The sequence below is a fragment of the Pseudorca crassidens genome, chromosome 3, assembly GCF_039906515.1.
Source record: "Pseudorca crassidens isolate mPseCra1 chromosome 3, mPseCra1.hap1, whole genome shotgun sequence".
In the NCBI taxonomy this organism is placed as follows: Eukaryota; Metazoa; Chordata; class Mammalia; order Artiodactyla; family Delphinidae; genus Pseudorca; species Pseudorca crassidens.
Window position 1 is genome coordinate 135,600,196 of NC_090298.1, and position 24,427 is coordinate 135,624,622.

At 40.7% G+C, this 24,427-nt stretch overlaps 1 protein-coding gene and 1 long non-coding RNA gene across 2 annotated transcripts in view; one reads left to right on the forward strand and one right to left on the reverse strand.

Moving 5' to 3' along the window:
- Nucleotides 1–4,836: 4,836 nt before the first annotated feature.
- Nucleotides 4,837–24,423, reverse strand: LOC137221965 (uncharacterized). Its single transcript, XR_010942224.1, has 3 exons — nucleotides 23,717–24,423; nucleotides 10,206–10,278; nucleotides 4,837–5,739 (listed from the first exon to the last, which is right to left on the reverse strand). It is a non-coding gene; the product is annotated as an uncharacterized lncRNA (long non-coding RNA).
- PGBD2 (piggyBac transposable element derived 2) overlaps nucleotides 24,125–24,427 on the forward strand; it is a 29,809-nt gene continuing 29,506 nt past the window's right edge. Inside the window, exon 1 of the mRNA XM_067732448.1 lies at nucleotides 24,125–24,235. The gene's annotated coding sequence lies outside the window, so the exon portion shown is untranslated. The remainder of the gene's footprint in view (nucleotides 24,236–24,427) is intronic.

Consider the following 24,427-nt stretch of genomic DNA (forward strand, 5'->3'; position numbering starts at 1 on the left):
TATCTTATTTCAGAGAATTTGTTTAATTCAAAGAAGAGAATTTAAAACAATAATTCTACTAACCATGAGATAACCACTATTAACATTTCAATATATTTTCAGTGCTAATGTCTTTTCAGAATATGAGTTGTGTAGTATGTACAATATTGTATGCTAATTTTTCTACCTACCATTTTATTTTATTTTATTTTAAATTTTTTTATTGGAGTATGGTTGATTTACAAGGTTGTGTTAGTTTCTGCTGTACAGCAAAGTGACTCAGTTATACATACACATATATCCACTTTTTTTAAAGATTCTATTCCCATATAAGTCATTACAGAATATTGAATAGAGTTTCCTGTGCTATTCAGTAGGTTCTTATTAATTATCTATTCCATATATAGTAGTGTGTATATGTCAATCCCAGTCTCCCAATTTATCTCTCCCCACTGGTAGCCACAAGTTTGTTTTCTACATCTGTGACTCAACTTCTGTTTTGTAAATAGCTTCATTTGTACCATTTCTTTAAATTCCACATATAAGCGATATCCTAAGATATTTGTCTTTCTCTGTCTGGCTTACTTCACTCAGAATGACAATCTTTAGGTCCATCCATGTTGATGCATATGGCATTATTTCATTCCTTTTTTATGGTTGAGTAATATTCCATTGTATATAGGTACCACATAATCTTTATCCATTCCTCTACTGATGGAAATTTAGGTTGCTTCCATGTCCTGGCTATTGTAGATAGTGCTGCAATGAACATTGGGGTGCATGTATCCTTTTGAATTATGGTTTTCTCACTATATATGCCCAGGAGTGGGATTGCTGGATCTTATGGCAGTTCTATTTTTAGTTTTTTGAGGAATCTCCATACTGTTCTCCATAGTGGTTGTACCAACTTACATTCCCACCAACAGTGCAGCAGGGTTCCTTTTTCTCCACACCCCCTCCAGGATTTATTGTTTGTCAATTTTTTGATGATGGCCATTCTAACCTGTGTGAGGAGATACCTCACTGTAGTTTTGATTTGCATTCCTCTAATAATTAGTGATGTTGAGCATTTTTCATGTGCCTCTTGGCCATCTGTATGTCTTCTTTGGTGAAATGTCTATTTAGATCTTCTGCCAACTTTAGGACTGGGTTGTTTGTTTTTTTATTATTGAGCTGCATGAGTTGTTTGCATATTTTGGAGATTAATCCCTTGTCGGTTCCTTCATTTGCAAATATTTTCTCCCATTCTGTGAGTTTTCTTTTCGTTTTGTTGATGGTTCCTTTGCTGTGCAAAAGCTTCTAAGTTTAATTATTTTTGTTTTTATTTTCATTACTCTCAGAGGTGGATCAAAAAAAAAACATCTTACTGCAATTTATGTCAGAGAGTTTTCTGCCTATGTTTTCCTCTAAGAGTTTTATAGGGTCTGGCCTTACATTTAGGTCTTTTATCCATCTTGAGTTTATTTTTGTGTATGGTGTTAGAGAATATTCTAATTTCATTCTTTTACATGTAGCCGTCCAGTTATCCCAGCACCACTTATTGAAGAGGCTGTCTTTTCTCCATTGTATATTCTTGCCTCCTTTATCAAAAATAAGGTGACTATATGTGCGTGGGTTTATCTCTGGGCTTTATATCCTGTTCCATTGATCTATATTTCCGTTTTTGTGCCAGTACCATACTGTCTTGATTACTGTAGCTTTGTAGTATATTCTGAAGTCCAGGAGCCTGATTCCTCCAGCTCCATTTTTCTTTCTCAAGATTCCTTTGGCTATTTGGGATCTTTTGTGTTTCCATACAAATTGTGAAAAAAATTTTCTACTTCTGTGAAAAATGCCATTGGTAGTTTGATAGGGATTACACTGAATCTGCAGATTGCTTTGGGTAGTATAGTCATTTTCACAATGTTGATTCTTCCCATCCAAGAACATGGTATATCTCTCCATCTGTTTGTATCATCCTTAATTTCTTTCATCAGTGTCTTATAGTTTTCTGCATACAGGTCTTTTGTTCCTTTAGGTAGGTTTATTCCTAGGTATCTTTATTCTTTTTGTTGCAATGGTAAATAGGAGTGTTACATTAATTTCTCTTTCAGATTGTTCATCATTAATGTATAGGAATGCAAAAGATTTCTGTGCAGTAATTTTGTATCCTGCTACCTTACCAAATTCATTGATTAGCTCTAGTAGTTTTCTGGTAGCATCTTTAGGATTCTATATGTATAGTAAAGTGTCATCTGCAAACAGTGACAGTTTTATTTCTTCTTTTCTGATTTGGATTCCTTTTATTTCTCTTTCTTCTCTGATTGATGTGGCTAAAACTTCTAAAACTATTTTGAATAATAGTGGTGAGAAAGGGCATCTTGTCTTGTTCCTGATCTTAGAGGAAATAGTTTCTGTTTTTCATCATTGAGAATGATGTCAGCTGTGGGTTTGTCATATATGGCCTTTATTATGTTGAGGTAAGTTCTCTCTATGCCTACATTCTGGTGGAGTTTTATCATAAATGGGTGTTGAATTTCATCAGAAGCTTTTTCTGCATCTATTGAGATGATCATATGGTTTTTCCCCTTCAATTTGTTAGTATGGTGTATCACATTGATTGATTTGTGTATATTGAAGAATCCTTGCATTCCTGGGATAAACCCCACTTGATCATGATGTATGATCCTTTTAATGTGCTGTTGGATTCTGTTTGCTAGTATTTTGCTGAGGATTTTTGCATCTATGTTCATCAGTGATACAGCCTGTAGTTTTCTTTCTTTGTGACATCTTTGTCTGGTTTAGGTATCAGGGTGATGGTGGCCTCATAGAATGAGTTTGAGAGTGTTCTTCCCTCTGCTATATTTTGGGAGAGATTGAGAAGGATAGGTGTTAGCTCTTCTCTAAATGTTTGATAGAATTGCCTGTGAAGCCATCTTCCTGGGCTTCTGTTTGTTGTAAGATTTTTAATCAGAGTCTCAATTTCAGTGCTTGTGATTGGTCTGTTCATATTTTCTCTTTCTGCCTGGTTCTGTCTCAGACGGTTGTTCTTTTCCAAGAATTTGTCCATTTCTTCCAGGTTGTCCATTTTATTGACATATAGTTGCTTGTAGTAATCTCTCATGATCCTTTGTATTTCTGCAGTGTCTGTTGTTACTTCTCCTTTTTCATTTCTAATTCTATTGATTTGAGTCTTCTCCCTTTTTTTCTTGATGAGTCTGTCTAATGATTTATCCATTTTGTTTATCTCCTCAGAGAACCAGCTTTTAGTTTTATTGATCTTCGCTATTGTTTCCTTCAGTTCTTTTTCATTTGTTTCTGATCTGATATTTACGGTTTCTTTCCTTCTGCTAACTTTGGGTTTTTTTTGTTCTTTCTCTAATGGCTTTAGGTGCAAGGTGAGGTTGTTTATTTGAGATGTTTCTTGTGTCTTGAGGTAGGATTGTATTGCTATAAGCTTCCCTCTCAGAACTGCTTTTGCTGCATCCCATAGGTTTTGGGTAGTTTTCTTTTCATTGTCATTTGTTTCTAGGTATTTTTTGATTTCCTCTTTGATTTCTTCAGTGATCACTTGGTTATTTAGTAGTGCATTGTTTAGCTTCCATTTGTTTGTAGTTTTTACAGATTTTTTTCCTGTAATTGATATCCAGTCTCATAGCGTTGTTGTCAGAAAAGATACTCGATATGATTTCAATTTTCTTAAATTTACCAAGGCTTGATTTGTGACCCATGATATAATCTATCCTGGGGAATGTTTCACAAGCACTTGAGAAGAAAGTGTATTCTGCTGTTTTTGGATAGAATGTCCTATAAATATCAATTAAGTCCATCTTGTTTAACGTTTCATTTAAAGCTTGTGTTTCCTTATTTATTTTCATTTCGGATGTTGTGTCCATTGGTGAAAGTGAGGCGTTAAAGTCTCCTGCTATGATTGTGTTACTGTCGATTTCCCCTTTTATGGCTGTTAGCATTTGCCTTATGTATTGAGGTGCTCCTATGTTGGGTGCATAAATATTTACAATTGTTATGTCTTCTTCTTGGATTGATTCCTTGATCATTATGTAGTGTCTTTCTTTGTCTCTTGTAATAGTCTTTATTTTAAAGTCCATTTTGTCTGATATGAGAATTGCTACTCCAGCTTTCTTTTGATTTCCATTTGCATGGAATATCTTTTTCTATCCTCTCACTTTCATTCTGTATGTGTCCCTAGGTCTGAAGTGGATCTCCTGTAGACAGCCTATATATGGGTCTTGTTTTTTATCCATTCGGCCAGTCTGTGTCTTTTGGTTGGAGCATTTAATCCATTTACATTTAAGATGATTATTCATAAGTATGTTCCTATTACCATTTTCTTAATTGTTTTGGGTTTGTCATTGTAAGTCTTTTCCTTCTCTTGTGTTTCCTGCCTAGAGAAGTTCCTTTAGCATTTGTTGTAAAGCTGGTTTGGTGGTGCTGAATTCTCTTAGTTTTTGCTTGCCTGTAAAGATTTTAATTTCTCCGTCGAATCTGAATGAGATCCTTGCTGGGTAGAGTAATCTTGGTTGTAGGTTTTTCCCTTTCATCACATTAAATATGTGCTGCCACTCCCTTCTGGTTTGCAGTTTCTGCTGAAAGATCAGCTGTTAAGCTTATGGGGATTCCCTTGTATGTTATTTGTTGTTTTTCCCTTGCTGCTTTTAGTATTTTTTCTTTGCATTTAATTTTTGTTAGTTTGATTAATATGTGTCTTGGCATGTTTCTCCTCGGATTTATCCTGTATGGGACTCTCTGTGCTTCCTGGACTTGATTAACTATTTTGTTTCCCATATTAAGGAAATTTTCAACTATAATCTCTTCAAATATTTTCTCAGTCCCTTTCTTTTTCTCTTTTTCTTCTGGGACCCCTGTAATTCGAATGTTGGTGTGTTTCATGTTGTCCCAGAGGTCTCTGTGACTGTCCTCAATTCTTTCATTCTTTTTTCTTTATTTTGCTCTGCAGTAGTTATTTCTACTATTTTATCTTCCAGGTCACTTATCCGTTCTTCTGCCTCAGTTATTCTGCTATTATTTTCTTCTAGAGAATTTTCAATTTCATTTATTGTGCTGTTCATCATTGTTTGTTTTCTCTTTAGTTTTTCTAGGTCCTTGTTAAACATTTCTTGTATTTTCTCCATTCTATTTCCAAAATTTTGGATCATCTTTACTATTCTTACTCTGCATTCTTTTTCAGGTAGACTGCTTATTTCTTCTTTGTGGGTTTTTACCATGTTCCTTCATCTGCTGTGTGTTTCTCTGTCTTCTCATTTTGCTTTACTTACTGTGTTTGGGGTCTCCTTTTCACAGGCTGCAGATTCATAGTTCCCGTTGTTTTTGGTGTCTGCCCCCAAGGGCTAAGGTTGGTTCACTAGGTTGTGTAGGCTTCCTGGTGGAGGGGACTGATATCTGTGTTCTGGTGGATGAGGCTGGATCTTGTCTTTCTGGTAGGCAGTACCACGTTCTGTCTTGTGTTTTGGGGTTTCTGTGACCTTATTTTGATTTTAGGCAGCCTCTCTGCTAATGGGTGGGTTTGTGTTCCTGTCTTGCTAGTTGTTTGGCACAGGGTGTCCAGCACTGTAGCTTGCTGGTCGTTGAGTGGACCTGGGTCTAGCGTTGAGATGGAGATCTCTGGGAGAGCTTCTGCCGATTGATATTATGTAGAACTTGGAGTTCTCTGATGGACCAATGTCCTGAACTCGGCTCTCCCACCTCAGAGACACAGGCCTGACACCCAGCCAGAGCACGAAGACCCTGTCAGCCACAGGGCTCAGAAGAAAAGGGAGATAAAAAGAAAGAAAAAAAATAAAATAAAGTTATTAAAATAAAACATTTAAAAATTATTAAAAATTTAAAATTAAAAATAATTTAAAAAGGAAAAAATAGAAAGAAAGAGAGCAAGCAAACCAAAAAACAAATCCACCAATGATCATAAGCACTAAAAACTATACTAAAAAAGAAAGAAAAATGGACAGAGAGAACCCTAGGACAAATTGTAAAAGCAAACTTATACAGACAAAATCACACAATGAAGCATATGCATACACACTCACAAAAAGAGAAAAAGGAAAAAATATATATATATATTTAAAAAAAGGAAGAGAGTAAACCAAATCAATATACAAATCCACCAGTGATAACAAACTCTAAATACTATACTCAGATAAACATAAAACCAGAAACAAATTAGATGCAGCAAGCAAACCCCAAGCCTACAGTTGCTCCCAAAGTCCACCACCTCAATTTTGGGATGATTCGTTGTCTATTCAGGTATTCCACAGATGCAGTGTACTTCAGGTTGATTGTGGAGATTTAATCCACTGCTCCTGAGGCTGCTGGGAGAAATTTCCCTTTCTCTTCTTTGTTCACACAGCTCCTGGGGTTCGGCTTTGGATTTGGCCCCGCCTCTGTGTGTAGGTTGCCTGAGGGCTTCTGTTCTTAGCTCAAACAGGGCGGGGTTAAAGTAGCAGCTGATTATGGGGCTCTGATTCACTCAGGCCGGGGGGAGGGAGGGGTACAGAATGTGGGGCGAGCCTGCGGCAGCAGAGGCCAACATGATGTTGCAGCAGCCTGAGGTGCTCCGTGTGTTCTCCTGGGAAGTTGTCCCTGTATCACAGTACTCTGGCAGTGGCGGGCTGCACAGGCTCCTGGGAGGAGAGGTGTGGATAGTGACCTGTGCTTGCACACAGTCTTCCTGGTGGCTGCAGCAGCAACCTTAGTGTTTCATGCCCATCTCTGGTGTCTGCGCTGATAGCCGCACTTGTGCAAGTCTCTGGAGCTTGTTTAGGCAATGCTCTGAATCCCGTCTCCTCGCGCACCTGGAAACAATGGTCTCTTGCCTCTTAGGCAGGCCCAGACTTTTTCCCGGACTCCCTCCTGGCTAGTTGTGACGCAGTAGCCCCCTTCAGGCTGTGTTCACACAGCCAACTCCAGTCCTCTCCCTGGGATCTGACCTCCGAAGCCAGAGCCTCAGCTCCCAGCTCCCACCTGCCCCAGCAGGTGAACAGACAAGCCTCTCAGGTTGGTGAGTGTTGGTCGGCACTGATCCTCTGTGCAGAAATCTCTCCACTTTGCCCTCTGCACCCCTATTGCTGCGCTCTCATCTGTGGCTCCGAAGCTTCCACTCCACCGCCCCCTGTCTCTGCCAGTGAAGGGGCTTCCTAGTGTGTGGAAATTTTTCCTCCTTCACAGGTCCCTCCCAGAGGTGCAGGTCCTGTCCCTATTCTTTTGTTTCTTTTTTTTTTTTTCTTTTGCCCTATGCAGGTATGTGGGGAGTTTCTTGCCTTTCAGGAAGTCTGAGGTCTTCTGACAGCATTCAGTAGGTGTTCTGTAGGAGCTGTTCCACATGTAGATGTATTTCTGATGCATTTGTGGGGAGGAAGGTGATCTCCATGTCTTACTCCCCTGCCATCTTGAAGGTCTCCTCCCATATGATGCGTTTTAATCCTTTGCAGTATTTTTGTTATTGAAGTTCAAATTGTCCCATCCTTGGCTGGTGGGATTCTTTTCAAGTTGACCTTTGAGTACTTTAGTCATAACCCTTGCGGTTCTGCTAGATTCCTGGCTATCTGGTCTGACAAGATGTTCTAGGCTTATTTTGTATATTTCTGTGCCAGATCGAGAATCAGTCATTTGTCCAAGTCTCCTTGGTTTCTTTAACAGGTAAATGGTATTTCAAAACCATAATCTGTTCTGGGGGCTAGGAATACTCAATACTACTAGGTTGGTTATTATTGGGTTGGGCAAAAGGTTCGTTCGTTTTTTCCATAAGATGGCTCTAGTAGCACTTAGTTGTCTTTAACTTCATTTGAAAATTTTGTTAGATTGTACTGTGACAACTGTCGTATCAGTGTGCATTAAAAAAAAAAACCTCACCAAAATTGGTGAATTTTTGTGTAGCCATTTTAATATTGAAGATGGAAGAAAAAAAGCAACATTTTCAGTGTATTATGCTTTATTATTTTAAGAAAGGTAAAAACACAACTGAAACGCAAAAAAAGATTTGTGCAGTGTATGGAGAATGTGCTGTGACTGATCGAATGTATCAAAAGTAGTTCACAAAGTTTTGTGCTGGAGATTTCTCACTGGATGATGCTCCATGGTTGGGTAGACTAGTTGAAGTTGATAGCAATCAAATCGAGACATTAATTGAGAACAACTGACGTTATACCATGCGGGAGATAGATGACATACTCAAAATACCCAAATCAAGCATTGAAAATCATTTGCACTAGCTTGGTTATGTTAATTGCTTTGATGTTTGGGTTCCACATAAGTTAAGCAAAAAAAAAACCTTGACCATATTTCCTCATGCGATTCTCTACTGAAATGTAATGAAAACGTTCTGTTTTTAAAACAAACTGTGATGGGCAATGAAAAGTGGATACTGTACAATAATGTGAAATGGAAGAGATTGTGGGGCAAGCAAAATGAACAATCTCCAAGTACACCAAAGGCCGTTCTCTATCCAAAGAAGGTGATGTTGTATATATGGTGGTATTGGAAGGGAGTCCTCTATTATGGGCTCCTTCCAGAAAACCAAGCAATTAATTCCAACAAGTACTGCTTCCAATTAGACCAACTGAAAGCAGCACTAGATGAAAAGCGTCTGGAATTAGTCAACAGGAATCGCATAATCTTCCATCAGGAGAACACAAGACCGTATTTTCTTTGATAACAAGTCAAAAACGGTTACAGCTTGGCTGGGAGGTTCTGATTCATCTGGCATATTCACCAGATATTGCACTTTTGGATTTCCATTTATTTCAGTCTTTACAAAATTCTCTTAATGGAAAAAAATTCAATTCCCTGGAAGACTGTAAAAGGCACCTGGAACAGTTCTTTACCCAAAAAGATAAACAGTTTTGGGAAGATGGAATTATGAAGTTGCCTGAAAAATGGCAGAAGGTAGTGGAACAAAACATGTGAATACATTGTTCAGTAAAGTTCTTGGTGAAAATGAAAAATGTGTCTTTTATTTTTACTTAAAAACCAAAGGAACCTTTTGGCCATCCCAATATTTCTAAGCCTTTTCAGTGGACAGAACTGAAACATTAGACACTTCACAAATTCATACTTACAAATTAAATTCAGGTCCACAGATTTTTAAAACTAAATCTATTCTATATTACATTTTAATCTCATTTCTTAAACACTGAGAATCCTGGCTCTCAAGGAAATAGGGAATAATAGAATTATCATATTTTATTATTATTTGTTTGCTTTTCCCCATACACAGCAGTTTCAGCAAAAGTAATGCTAATAATACCACCAACTTTATAATTACTGAAAATAGATTAACAGTTTTTGTTGCATTTGTTCTGTCCATTCTCTCTCCATTCAAAATATGTTTGTACTATATTTGCATGATTGGACCATACAGACAACTGCAAACTATATTCTCTGTCTTTCAAACTTCACTTAGTATTAGTTGTACAAGCAACTCTGCATTTAATGCTCACCTCTATTCTTCTTCCTTTTTTTTTTTTTTTTTTTTTTTTGCGGTATGTGGGCCTCTCACTGTTGTGGCCTCTCCCGTTGTGGAGCACAGGCTCAGGACCCACAGGCTCAGCGGCCATGGCTCACAGGCCTAGCCACTCCGCAGCATGTGGGATCTTTCCGGACCGGGGCATGAACCCGTGTCCCCTGCATCAGCAGGCAGACTCTCAACCACTGCGCCACCAGGGAAGCCCTCACCTCTATTCTTTATGTCAATTTCTCTTGTCATTTTCTTTGCCTGACCCTGCTCTAGCACATACATACAAAAGGACTCATAGGAACAATCTTCTTTGAGCTCTTGCATGATAATAACAGTTTGTTTATTCCCTTTTGTCACAATGTATATCAGTTTTGCTGGTCAGAAAATCATTGACCCACATTTTCTTTCCTAGAGTATCTTAATGTGAACTTTTTGGCATGAGTATTGCTGTCCAAAAGTTTGATGATAGTCTAATTTGTTTCCCTTTCAAGTCACTTGCTTTTTTTATCTACACACCCAACTGATTTATTTTCTTTTTCTCTCAAGTCCAACACACCCCCCACAACCCTCTCCCTCACCCTGTCTTTAAAAACACACCCCTCAACCCTCTTCCTCACCCTGTCTTTAAAAACCTTTCCCTGAAAACCATCAGGAGTTCAGGTCTTTTGAGCATTAGCTGTCCATACTCCTTGCATGGCCTTGCAATAAATGCTGCACTTCCCATCACCACAAACCAGTGTCAGTAGATTGGCCTTACTGTGAATGGGTGAGTGGACCCAGATTTGGTTTGGTAACAATTTGACGTTGATTTTTTTCTTTTGTTCATTTCCCTGTGAAATTAGGAGACATGGTTCAGTATAGTTTTCAAATTTCATGGAGCTCCCTCTTCTATTGCTTCTTTGAAGCGTTCTAAAAAGTGGTGGCTTGCTCTCTCACATTTCCTGCTCTACTCCTGCTCTTTCAGAGCACAGTCACTATTGGATTGGGCAAAACCCCTTCCAGTTGCATCTGCTGTTCTCAGATTGGCCTGCTGAACTTTCCAGTAATACCTATTGGCAATTTTGTTGTTTTCCTGTTTTCAGGTTGCCAGATATCCTCTTGTTTTCCTTTGCTTCCCCCACACAGACCCCAATAGCATGCCATTGTTGTGACCCAGGATTTTGTCCTCACCCCACTGGTACTTTGGGTTCATAGGGATACCTTGTCACTTAATTTTGTTATAAATACTGTTAATGAGATCTTGCTATCTAGTTGCTCTGGTTGTTTCTATGAGGAGACTTGAGTAGAGTAAAAAGTCTACAATCAATACCAACTTCCCATAATCCTTGACTAAACTTTTAAATGCAAAAATGGGGGGAGGCAGTTGTAAAAGTATTAGTTAAAAATACAGGTGAAATTATTTCATAATCTTGAGGTGCAGAAGGTCTTTCTAAGCATAGTATTAACCAAACATTAAAGAAACCCAAAAGAAAACATATTTATTTGACTACATAGAAATTAGGTATCTGTGTACAGAATCCAGCATAAACAAAAGACAAACTTTTGGGGGCAAAAACAGGAGCAAATGTGCAGTTCATGAGAAACAAATACTATTCTTAACACGTGTGCACTTACAAATTAATTTTAAAAATTAACTCCCAATTCATAAGAAAGAAGATGAACAAGAAATTACAAAAATTAAGATGACAATCATTTTAAGAGTATGGGATTTGCAAAGTTTTTTAAAAAAGAATTGGCATAACTTTCCTGGAGGGCAATTTGGTAATGTATATGTAAAACCCTTAAAAACGCACACACGCATTCCCTCCTACTCAGCAATAATACTTTTAAGAATTTATCCTGGGGAAATAATCACTCAAGTGTTGCAAAGATGTGTAAAGGAGGTTAATGGAAGCATTGTATTTATATAAGAAATGTTGAAAAATCTAAATGTGGTTCATTCATTGAGGGATTTGTTAAACAAATCACTGTTAATTGAAATAATGGGATACTTCTCAGTCATTCCAAAGATGATGTAGGGGTAGATTTATTGACCTTGAGAGGAATCAATGATACATTGAGTGAAAAGCCAAAAAACTTTAAAACAGTCATCATAATGTGGTAATACAAAGACATTATTTGTTTAAAATATAAGCATGTGTTAATGTGTAGGAAAATTCGGGTCGGTTACTATCAGAAATGTCTCCTGGTTTCCTGGGGCAAGGTGGGCTGCCTACTGGAGGGGTGCCTTGCCTGAATGAATGTGTATTGTACTTACTATCTGAAAAAATATTCCGCTGAAAATTTACAAGGCCACCTTCTCTGATTATGGGGCCCGATTTATCCACCCCCTTCCCAAACTCATATTTGTAGTCTACAGTCTCTACCACACAATTTAAGACTTAATTATATGCCTTAGTCATGTGTTATTCAATAATGACTTCATGAATGTCTCTCAAGCCTTGCCTACCTTCAGTGCAAGCTCCTCAAGACTGAAGATTGTTTTTCTGCTTTTTTTGCTTTGGAGACAGTATAATAACTGTTGATGGAAATAAATAGTCCATAAAAGGACTAGAAAAGAGTTTTATTTGAGCCAAGCTGAGGACAATAGCCTGGGAGACACACATTCAAGAAACAGTTGGAGCTTCCCTGGTGGCACAGTGGTTGAGAGTCTGCCTGCTGACACAGGGGACACGGGTTCGTGCCCCGGTCTGGGAAGATCCCACATGCTGTGGAGCAGCTGGGCCCGTGAGCCATGGCCACTGAGCTTGCACGTCCGGAGCCTGTGCTCCGCAACGGGAGAGGGCCACAACAGTGAGAGGCCTACGTACAGCAAAAAAAAAAAAAAAAAAAAAAGAAGCATTTGAATTGTGTGCTACCTGACTACAAAATAGGGGAGGCTTATGAAGGTAAAATCCACAAAATTTCATAAGTTGTTCGTCAAGAGTTAGGATTGGAGCTGGCAAGAAGTAAGGGTACTTGTTAAGCAAGGATTGGTTGGGGTCCAAAAGTGTTGCAAGGGGAGACCTTGATACCAAGAGCTTGCAGCTGGCAGTGGCTAGAAGATATTATTTTGAGAATGGCTGATTGTACCTTTGAGTCTGATACAATTCAGAAAATTCAAGTTCTCAGTGATGCAGGAACATATCTGAAACCATATCCACAATGGCTGCCCTGTTCCATTTTGGATGCCTGAACCACAGTTACTCCATTTTGATTTTTAAATACATTATTTTCTTTAACGGTTTAAGCAGATGTACAATGCATATTTGACGGGCTGTAATACAGGCTGTTTTAATTAGCATAAAGTTAAAGTTAAATCATGTATAAGCCAGAATGACTTCCTCAAGCCTCAATACGCGAAAATTTCTTCCATCATAATCAAACACCATTTGTGGAAAGGTTAAACACAACCTTACATGTCTACTACTGTCCCTTAAAAATGTGGTCCGAGGGATAGTCAGCTCCTATTTACAGGTGAAAATTTGGAGAGGTCCAGGCCACTTATGCTCACTCCTAGGTACCTGTGATGGGCATAACAATGGTCCCCCAAAAAGTCCATATTCTAATTCCCAGAACCTGTGAATGTTATGTAACATAGTAAAGGAGAATTAAGGTTGCACATGGAGTACATTGAACAGGGTTGCTAATCAACGGACTTTACAATAGAGAGACCACCCTAGATTATCTGGGTGGGCCCAGTGTAATCACAGGGGTCCTTAAATGTGAAGACAGAAGCAGAAGAGCAGCTCAGAGTGAAGTGACATGAAAAGGACTCAGCTCAACATTGATCCTTTGAAGACAGAGGAAGGGGCCGTGAGCCAAGGAATGCAGACAGCTTCTAGAAGCTGGAAAAGCAGGGAAACATGTTGGCCCCACAGTCTCCCAAGGAACACAGTCCTGCCAACACCTTGACCTTAGCCTAGCAAGACCTGTGTCAGACTTCTGATTTTCAGAACAGTAAGACCAAAAAATTGTATTGTTCTAAGCCACTAGATTTGTGTTAATTTGCTACAGCAGCAATAGAAAATGAATACAGCACCCAACAGATTTACCATCATTTGAATTCTCAAACCTAGTCTCAGTTCAGAAACAAACCCCCTTCACATTATTAGACTCAAGACTGATAAAGGGATCCCACCCCATTCCTCCATTTGGGGGTATGTGTGTGGGACTCCCAGAGAACGACAGTGCTTGACAAAGATAATCTCACGAGTCCTGCTGATCCCTACCTCACCCCCATCTTTCTACACTGGAAGCTGATAAAAAGAGAGAAGAGTCAGGGACTGGTTCCCCAACTGCTCCTTTCCTAAATTCTGCATCTAGAGACCTCTCTTACACTCAGTGTGGTAACTGATATCTCTCAGATTGGTGACTCAGTTTATGTATTTATTTATTTTGGCCACGTGGCGTGGCTTGCGGGATCTTAGTTCCCCTACCAGGGATTGAACCTGGACCTGGGCCCATGACAGTGAAATCACTGAGTCCTAACCACTGGACCACCAGGGAACTCCTGGTGACTCAGTTTAAAGTGAAGCAGAAAGAGTCCCATGTTTTGAAAATTTATTTTATTATTTATTTTACTTTTGGCTGTGTTGGGTCTTCATTGCTGTGCCTGGGCTTTTCTCTAGTTGTGGAGAGCAGGGGCTACTCTTCACTGTGGTGTGCAGGCTTCTCATTGCAGCGGCTTCTCTTGTTGTGGAGCACGGGCTCTAGGTGCGTGGGTTTCAGTAGTTGTGGCTTGCGGGCTCTAGAGCGCAGGCTCAGTAGTTGTGGTGCATGGGCTTAATTGCTCTGCAGCAGTGGGATCTTCCCGGACCAGGGCTCAAACCCGTGTCCCCTCCATTGGCAGGTGGATTCTTAACCACTGTGTCACCAGGGAAGCCCAAGAGTCCCATTTTAATATCCTGCTACACAATCAAATATGTAGCAGTTGCTAAATAAACACATGCAGCCCTTGAGACTGGCCTATATATTAAATCTGATGTTACAACAAAATTTCTTATACAAAGTCCTTGATGGGTGAGCGTTTTTCATAAGTTCATCTTGTCAAGTCCCCATCAAGCTTCTGTTCTTAGCTACCTTGGAAATAGATCTCTTCCCAGCAAGCTTTCCTAACCTGCATGGGTACATCAAAGTACAATGTGTCCCCTTTAATAATCTGTTTTAAGGTATTTTGTGCAAACAGTGGTTGTCAAAGGCTTTGCTGAGATTATCTCTGGTTTGCATCAACTTGCCCCACGTCCAAACTGGCAAAGTGATGAAGACAGAGCTCTCAGCTCCTGTCATATGCCAGGTTTCTACAGGAATGCTTATAGTTTATTGGCATAAAGATAGAAATTAGAGTTGTCAATAACATGCATGTATGAATTCTTATTATCAATGATATTATTATTATCAATATCAGTAGCCTGATACTTGAGTGTACTTCCATTAATATAAATAGTGTTGTCTATATCAATCCTAATGTGATCACCTAAATGAGCTCTAACCTCTGGGACTAATTACTCTCTTGTGCTGAGAAATGAGGGTGATTGTTGATTTGGTACCAAGGGATTCATTATTTTCAGGGCTCCTCCAGGGATTGTTTCTGCTCCATCGGAAAGTTTGATCTCTTTGAATTAAAATTACACAGACTCAGGTTTTGAACAAACAGTACAACTGAAAAATGTCTTCCCAGGTGTTGGGATGGGAAATGGGGGTTGGGGGATCTGGTTTCCATGTGTGGCTTGGGTCGCACAGCACATGTGGCCTGAGCCTGGCCTTCTGGGGACAGGGAATGCTGGCGGGTGTCTAGGGATTACCATAATAAGTCCTCCTTAACCAGTGCCACGTGGGTCCTCCCTGGAGTGTTTAATAGGAAACTTAAAAAAAAATGGATGCTTACTTTTCTGTGATAATGAAAGCAGTCAACAGGGAACTTACAGTGGAAGAATCATACTTTCTCAAAGAGCAGGCTAACCAGAAAATCTCAAGAGGACAAAACCCTGTGGCTTGCTGGCAGCCAGTTCACTCAACATGGTCATACTTATATGTTTATATGCATACATACATATATGTGTATGTGTGTATCCACACATAGACACATGTTTACTATTTATTTAGAAAATTTTTGAGACTTACAGAAAAGTTACAAAAATAGTAAAAAGAGTATCCCTTTCACCCAGACTCTCCAATGCTAACCGTAGTACAGTTATCAAAACCAAGAAGTTAACTAAACTATAGGCTCTACTCACATTTCACGAGCTTCTTCACTAATGTCCAAGCAGCACCTCGTATTGCATTTGATTGCCTTTGTCCTCTTAGTCTCTTTCCATCTCTGGTGGCTCCTCAGTCTTCTCTAACTTTGACACATGTTAAGAGTACCACTAGTTTATGTTGAATGGCTCTCAGTTTGGGTCATGCATTTTGGTCAAGAATGCCACAGAAGGGATGTTGTGTCCTTCTCAGGGCATTGTATCAGGGGATACCTGATGTCAGTCTGTCTTGTTAGTGATGATGTTAACCTTGATTAGCAAAGACAGGTTTTGAGTTAAGAGATGGTGCGGGAACACACACCACAACAAGCAGAACGTTCCAGCCTGGGAAAGTGGCCAGCCATTGCTTTGGGAAGTAAGTATGTCCACTCACTGCCCTCAGGGGAACTTAAATCTGAAAAGGACTTCTATCCCTCAGGTCTGGGCTGTGCAAAACCACTATCCATTCTTCAGGGGTTTAAAAAATGTGGCTGGCTTGATGGAAGGCACTGGCTTTGGCTTTGTCAATCCTATCCTCTAAGTTAGTGTTTCTCAAACACGTTTGACCATGATCTACAATAATAGCAGTAGTAATAAGAATGATGAAAATAACAAAATAAAGGATACTTACTGAGTCAGACATGGTACTAAATGCTTTACATTTAATTGTTTTAATTCATTTCTTACGATAACCTTGAGGTAGTTACTATTATTTATTCTTTAAGAAATTGAGACCCAATGAGATCAAGAAATTTGCCCAAGGTCACAGAGCTCCTAAGATGCAGGGGCCAGGACTCAAGTCCAGGCCTCCAGGCCCTCGAGTCTGACCCTTCACCACATACCATGCTGCCTTCAACCAGCGAAAGGGTGGTAGGAGTAACACATGTTGTGAAAGGACACAGCCCACTCATGTACACACCCACTCCCCACACCACACACACATTCTCACACACACGCAGTTACACACACAGTTACTCATACTCACACAGTTACATAACCAAAATAGAGGTTGTGCCGAATCTACCTCTACCAGGCTTGATGCCTGAATTTTTGTCTTGTCTTCCATTTTATTTTTAAAAATGCTGGACTTTGCTGTTGACATTAATGGTTCTCTGAAGGATGGGGAAACCCTGCCTACATCCCACTAGCCTGAGAGATGCTCACACTATCCTTTCCTCTATCTGTCAAGCCTGGGGCCAGATAGCAGAGGGACCCAGAGGGTGAGGAGAGTGTGGACTGGCTGTGACACAGATATTTCTGGGAAAATCTGTAATTATGAGTGTGGAATATGGGTTAAACTTTTTGAGTTTCCTCATGTAAATTTCAAAGATGTTTGATTCAGTAACCTATCATCCCTTCTGCTTAATAAGAATTATGTGCTTTGATGGAAAGTACAGAGGACCGTCAAAGATACTTTTAAAAAACGTTTTGAAGAAAAGTCCAACCCCTTGTAGCCAAAGTCTTTATAGCCAATTTCTACTTTTCTAGGCAATGACCAACAAAATGAAAACTTCTAAGCCCTTTGTGAGGTCTATGAAGTAAAGAGTTGACTCAGCCTGTCTGGAGCGGCCAAACCCTGCACATTCCAAAGAAGGCTTTGCCTGGCTCATGGGAGGTAACTTATAAGGCCTTGGAATAACTTGTCTGATAAGATTGTCTTTGTTTACCTGGAGCTTGGGCCACCTCAGATAGTCTATACCAACAACCTGACTTATGTTGGGGGCCTTGGGCCATGCAGTATCACCTTGACCTCTGAAAGGTCTGGAGACTAAGGTCAGCCAGCAAAACTGACTCCCAGTAACAACCCTGAACACCAAGGCTCGGGTGAGCTTCCCTGGTTGATAATACTCTGTGTTGTCCTCACTGGAGAACTAAGCACCGTCTACATGACTCCACCAGGAGAAAACAACTGGAAGCCTGCTCCTGGTCTTTTCTGGACCCTGTATGCTTTACCCTTGCTGATTTTAATCTGTATGCTTTCACTGAATAAACCATAACCATGAATGTAACAGCTTTTCTCAGTTCTGTGAGTCGTTCTATCGAAGCTGAGAGTGGTCTTGGGGACCCCCAGCAACAGGCTATTGTTTGGGAACTTAAACAGAAAGAAGCCAGAGGGGCGTGGCTGTGGCTGCTATCTAGTTTTGCTCTGACTTCAAGGAGACCAGTGCCTCTCCTGCAGTGTTAGTTCTTTTTGGTGGTGAGTGGCCCCCATACATGTGGAGGCCATACTGCCAGCCCAGCTGAACACACACTGGGGTGACAAGGGGGTGAGTGTGAGCAGCGAGGGGTCTGCTGCTCAAAGGAGCAAAGCTGTGGCAAGACTGCCTTTGAGCATGTTGTGACTGAAGGACTCTGGTCCCGAGAAAGCAGCTGAGGGCGAGGCAGGAGCATAGGGCTGAGGATGGGGAAAGGCTCCTGTCTGTCTTTGGCGGACCAGGAAAAACAAAGGCAAGACTTGCTTTTTTCAGAACCCTGTTAATCAGTTCCCTAATTTAATTGGAAAAGTATTTTTCTGATACCCCTCTGGGGGAGAAGGAGTTAAATTATAGGGAAACAAGCAAACTCCGAGATGAGGGAACTGCAGCCTGGGGCGCCTGGCTGCTAATGGGGAGGTCCAAGTTCAGGGGCCCTGTTCTATTAAAAATGAATGATTGGAGAGTGACTCAGTGATGGTTGTCATACTGTGAGGAGATCAATGTGTTTCAGGAAGAATTCAACCCGAAGTTTCTGTTTTATCTCCACATAACAGAAACTTGAGTAGAATACAGGACCCTAAGCGCCTTCCTTGAGATTTGTCTGAATTGCCTGGTCTCCCAGGTCACGTCAGGGAGGCCAGTGCCCTGTCCTCTCTAGCTTGGCAGCTGAGATCTGGCCTGCATGCACTGGTAGGCATCGTGGCCAACTAAGGGACTGAAGTTTACTCAGCTCAGCCTCCCTTGTGGGAAGGACAGGTGGCCTGGAAGGGGCTCCACTCCCACCCTGCAATCCAATCCACTTACCTCGTGGCTGGTACTCTCATTCAGGCTTGCAGCTTTCAATACCATTTATATTGATTACCCCAGTGTATCTCTCTAGCTGGGAACTCCACGTGGGTCTATTGGGGTGTCTAATAGGCATCTCACACAGAATAGGTCAAACCCATCTCCTGATCTGTCCATCTTGGCCCTGACCTGCCTGCCTTCCCAGTCTTAACCAGCAGTAACCCCATACTTCTCCAGGGGGTCATTCTGGACTCCTCTCACACTCACAGCAGTAAATTCCATCAGCTCTACTTTCAACTTCACAGCACCTCCACTCATCCTGGTTCCAGCCACCATTTTCCGTCTGGATATCTCTGTAGCCTCCCAGTTTCTCTCCTTGCATTTGCTGGGCCCCCTTTTATCTATTGTCAACACGGAAGCTAGAGACCTCATCTCTCAAGTCTTTACCTGAAGACAAGGGCATCACACACTATGGGTTGTAGGACACCCAATTAAATTAGAATTTTGGATAAAAAATACTTTTAAAATAAAAAGATATATATTTAAAAATCCAAGAAATGAGTTATTTATATTCATTGCAACTCTTTTCATGTGCTTATAAAAGACATGAAAAAGAATAATACACTCCTCTGTATGCCATGTTTCAGTGTCTTTCCTCATTTATATTTCTATTAATACTATATATGTTTAATTTTGCATAGTATATACTATATATTGTAACACATAAGTATCATGGAATTAACACACTATAATATTAATGTAGCATTAATGTAAGCATGTGCATTGCATTCCTGATATTGTATAATACATGTTATGTTTAATTGTGCATATATTTATCATCCCTGTGGATATTCTTTACCAAAAGTAATTCTTAACTTTACATAGGACATTAAATCCTTAATCGTACAGAGTACATCCAATCAATTCAATTGTCGTCAGCATGTATATCATGTTCAGTATCATCTCTTAACAAGCAGGTTCTGAGAAACCAGCAACCTCGCGGATAATGCCACTTTTATTGCCCTGGGCCCGTTAATAGCAGGAGATTGTAGCTTGACACAATATTTGGCATCTGGTTCTTTCTTCAGAGCCAAAAATCTGAAGTTAACTTTAATACTTTTTTTCCAAAAATTTTTCTTTAAAACTTAGCCTATTTCTCAATTAAAGACAATTTCAAAATTTGCATTTTTAGAAAGAATTCTGCTTTAATGGGCTGATATTTTCCAATTCCTATTATGTAGGTTTTTCTTCCTCCTTCTCACTCCAAATTTGATTTTTTTTTTAAAAAAATCCAACTTATAACAATTATTAATGTAGCTTATTTCCAAGCAAGGCACTGAAAATGTCTACATGCGGTCTTCAAACCTCCGTAAACATGTAGACTTGGTCTTGATTTTTAAATTAATTTTTGGTAAAATTACATGTGCTAGCATCCACATTGCAGGGAGAATGCTCTCTAGATTATAAAGAGCTGAAAGGAGCAGGCATGGGGCACACTGTTTATGTATCTCATTACTCCTTGCTCAGTTCACCTTCATGGGTCACAGCCGTAATAAGAATTAAGCAATAAATGAAAGTTTGAGTTATACTCAGCAGCATATATAAGAGTTGGCAAATTTCATGCTAGTCACTGTGGGCATATGAACTCAACAAAATTTGGCATAAAGTGTGTTTAAGAGAAAAAAGAAATAAAGTTAAATTTTAACCAAAGCCATAAAAAAGCTCCAGCTGAAATAAAAATAAGCTACAAAAGTGACTTTAACATTTTTAAATACATGAAAACTAAGACCCCATTATGCTGAGCCCTAAACCTAAACGACTCATAGAACACATGTTTTGTTTTCTTTTTGCCATAATACTATGAGCAACAGCTTAAAACACAGAGGTGGGATGATGGATGTCCTTAAAGGAGACAGGAAAGCAGGAGACACACAAAGACACATGTGAAGGGATTTCCCTGGGGGTCCAGTGATTAAGACTCTGTGCTTGCACTGCAGGGGGCATGCAGGTTCAATCCCTGGTTGGGGAACTAACATCTTGCATGCTGTGTGTGTGGCAAAAAATAAAAATAAAAAAGACACATGTGAAGAAGAGACAGAGATTGGACTGATGCAGCCACAAGCCAAAAAACACCAAGGACATTCATCATTGGATTTAAGGTCCACCTTAATTCATGATGATTTCACTTTACCTTTATTACATCTACAAAGACTCTTATTCCAAATAAGGTCATATTCTGAGGTTCTGGGTGCGGGCCCAGCCGCTCCGCGGTATGTGGGATCTTCCCGGACCGGGACACGAACCCATGTCCCCTGCATCGGCAGGCAGACTCTCAACCACTGAGCCACCAGGGAAGCCCTGGGTGGATTAAAACCTCCAATACCACAAGTAAAGAAACCGTTTCTTTATTTAAAAAAAAAAAATTCCTTCAATATACTCCAAGAAGACAGTCCAGTGTGAAAATTAATAAAAGGGAACTTTACTGTATTAGAGTTGAGAGGCCACAAGGGGGAGCGCCACACATGTACCACTTAGTCAATACGAATCTTAGTAGGAAGAGACACATACTTTGCATCTCTGGCTGGAAATGACCCTACTTTACCACTGCCGCATGAGGAAGAAAGATTTTTCTCCTTGCTTGGCAACAGCACATCCAATGTGAAGTTGTCACAACTCAGACAATGAAAAGCCACCATACTTCAGTGGACTTTTAGTTTGTAACAGCCCCTCCCAACTTTCCCTTCTCCTCTCTAAAACAGTTTCTTCTCCTTTGCTTTATGGGACTTGCAGGTGGTTCGCCATGATCGCATGTCCCAAATTGCAGCTCTTTGCTGCTCCCAAATAACCCATTTTTCAGGTAAAATATTTGGCTGTTTTATTGTTTTAAGGTAACACCAGTCAAGGAGAGAGCACCTGAGCCACTAGATGGGCTCACCTGGAGGACACTGTCACCCACTACTCCATCATTCTCCTCTTCCCTCTCTTCTCCACCTTCAGTCCATCTTTTCATGACTATCTTTTTCACCGTTTTTGTTCTATACTTACTTCTCCCCGTATCTTAGATTCCCTCTTCCCCAAATCTCTATGATCCTAATAGCCCAAAGTAGGGACCTGATATTTCTGGTGGTTTGTATGCTGTTTATTCTGGAAGAGTGTTTGCTTCTTATTCTCAGATTCCTCCATCCTCTATTTGAGGTCATTCATGAATGAAGAGCCACAGTCTTCAGCACACGTATTGCTGTATGAATAGTGAAGTCCTTTCATACACCCTTTCTATTATCTGAGGAGGAAGGAATTGGGGAGCTAGAATGGAGGGGGAAGGCTCAGTGTAATCCCTCCCCAGGTTAAACTCTATGAATCAGCTAGGAGTTGTGAATATTTCCATTATTCATATGGGAGTGAGGAACCTAAATTCTGAGTGGAACAATCCAGTCATCCAAGCAAAATCTCAGATTTTTACTGTGCATTTTCTCCTTGGTCCAAGTCACCAAGGAGAAAATGGCTTAGGTCAGGATCCTAACCATTAATTAAGACAAAAGTGGGTATGAGCTGGATAGGTATTTCTTCATCTAGAAAAGACAAGCCAGTCAGTAACCTCCACTAATTTGCTAAACAAGGTCCCAAAAGAATGAGGATTCCAGTATGCATGTAACACCAAACCCCTTACCTCCCACCAAACCTTCTCCTTCTTCCATCTTTCACTTGTCAGTCAACGGCAACGCTATTCTTCTACTTGTGAAGGCCAAAACCCTTGAGTCTTCCCTGCCTCCTTTCTCTCATGTTCTACATCCAATCTATGAGCAAGCCCTATTGTGTCTCTACCTTCAAAGTATATCCAGGATCCTACTACTTCTCTCTGCCTCCATTATTTGCACCTTGGTCCAAGTCACCATCATACCTGGTCTGAACCACTATAATAGCCTCCTGTCTGGCTCTTTGATTCACCTCAGAGGGCACTTATAAAGGCTTCATCAGACTGCATTCCTCCTCTACTAGAGCCCCAAGCACACACAGAGGCTGGCCACATACCTGGCACATGATTTATGACTTCTCCAACTTCATTGTTTTGACTCCCCTTGTTCACTCATCTCCAGCCATGCTGTTCCTCCAAACTGCTGGGCTTGCTCCCACCTCAGGGCCTTTGAACATGCCGTTCTCCCTGTTTCAGGTATTTTCCTCCTTGAATTCTGCATGGCTTATTCTTCATATCTTTTGGCTTTTCCCTCAAATATAATTTTTTCAGGGAGAACTTCCATGACCACACTATTTAAACATTCCCCTTCCCTGATTTTTTTTTCTCCATAGAACTTTCCACTTTGCATACCATATATTTCACTTGTTTGTTTATTGTCTGTTTCTCTCACTGGAATGTAAGCAGTGACTGTCACAGAGTGGGCATTCAGTAGATGGCTGTTGAATGAATGAATGAATGGGATGTAGGTTCTGGGGAACAAAGGAAGGTAGGAAACACTGCATTTATGTTACCTAAAATAGCACACCACCCTCCCAGAGCTCATCTTCTACCCCATTAACTTGCTTCATTTTTCTTCACAGCACCTATCACTTTTGATACTATTTGTTTCTTGAGTGCCTCCTCTATTACAAAGTGAGTCCCATGAGAACAAGAACTTTTTGTTCTCCGCTGTATCTGGTCTGCCTGGCAACAATACGTATTTGTGGAAAAAACAAGGACAAACTTGAGTGTGCCCTCGGTTCCAGAATCTCACAAATGGGCATGGTAACTTATTTTTCTGACCCAGGTGGTTTACACTTTACAGTGACCAAAACCCTTATGAGAAGTGCCAGGGTGGAGAAGAAAATACAAAATCTTCACTACTCGCCCCTCTTCTTGAATGTTTAGCACAGTTTGGTCCCAAGGATTTTTGTGTTTAGAAAAACCCTTGGAGGCCAAGGCACTCTTTTCTGTAAAGTCACTTCCTATATACTTTATGGAGCAGAGCCTCAAAGTGTGTGTATGGAGAGGCGACGGGAGTGGGCCAGGCTGGAAGGGGGATTCCCCCGCCCCGATTTCTCCGCCCCCCCCGCCCCCCACCGCGCGGCGCGCAAGGTACCTTGTCTGCAGACAATTTTAGTTGTTGTAACTCGTGGAGCAGGGGTGTGGTGTGCTACTGGCACCTGGTGGGTAGAGGCGAGGGATGCCCAAAATCCTAAAATCACGGCTGCCAGATTTAGCAAATAAAAATACCTGTCGGTAGGGTCGCCAGATGGAATACATAACTCCAAGATTAATTTTAGAGTATATTTTTATCTGAAATTCAAATTTAACTTGGCGCCCTATATTTTATCAGGTGATCCTACCTGCAATACATGGGACAGGGCCCCACAACAAAGAATTATCCAGACCAAAAGTCCAGGGTGTGAGGTTGGTCCAGTAACGCAGATTGTTGGGCCTGGCCTCGGAGTTTCTGATTCGGTAGGTCTGGGGTGGGGCCCCAGGATTTGCATTTCTATCAAGTTCCCAAGTGAAGCTGCCATTGGTCTGGAACTACATTGGAGAACCACCGACCTAGAAAGAAAAAAAGACTTCGTGCCCTCCTGAGTAATAGCGAGGAAAGTGCCTAGGCTAGCATGTAAGGAGACAGGACGAGAAGGGGCTGCAATAGGGGCAGAAAATATTTCTGCCGTCTTGGGCCCTGCCTCAGAGGCACTTCTGCGTCCCCTCTAGGCGCCGGGGAGGCCCCAATGTCTCGATGGTCGCTCGAATCGGGGGCGTGTCCTGGGCAGGGGCGTGTCCTGGGCGGAGAGCAGAAGGCGGGCCGAGG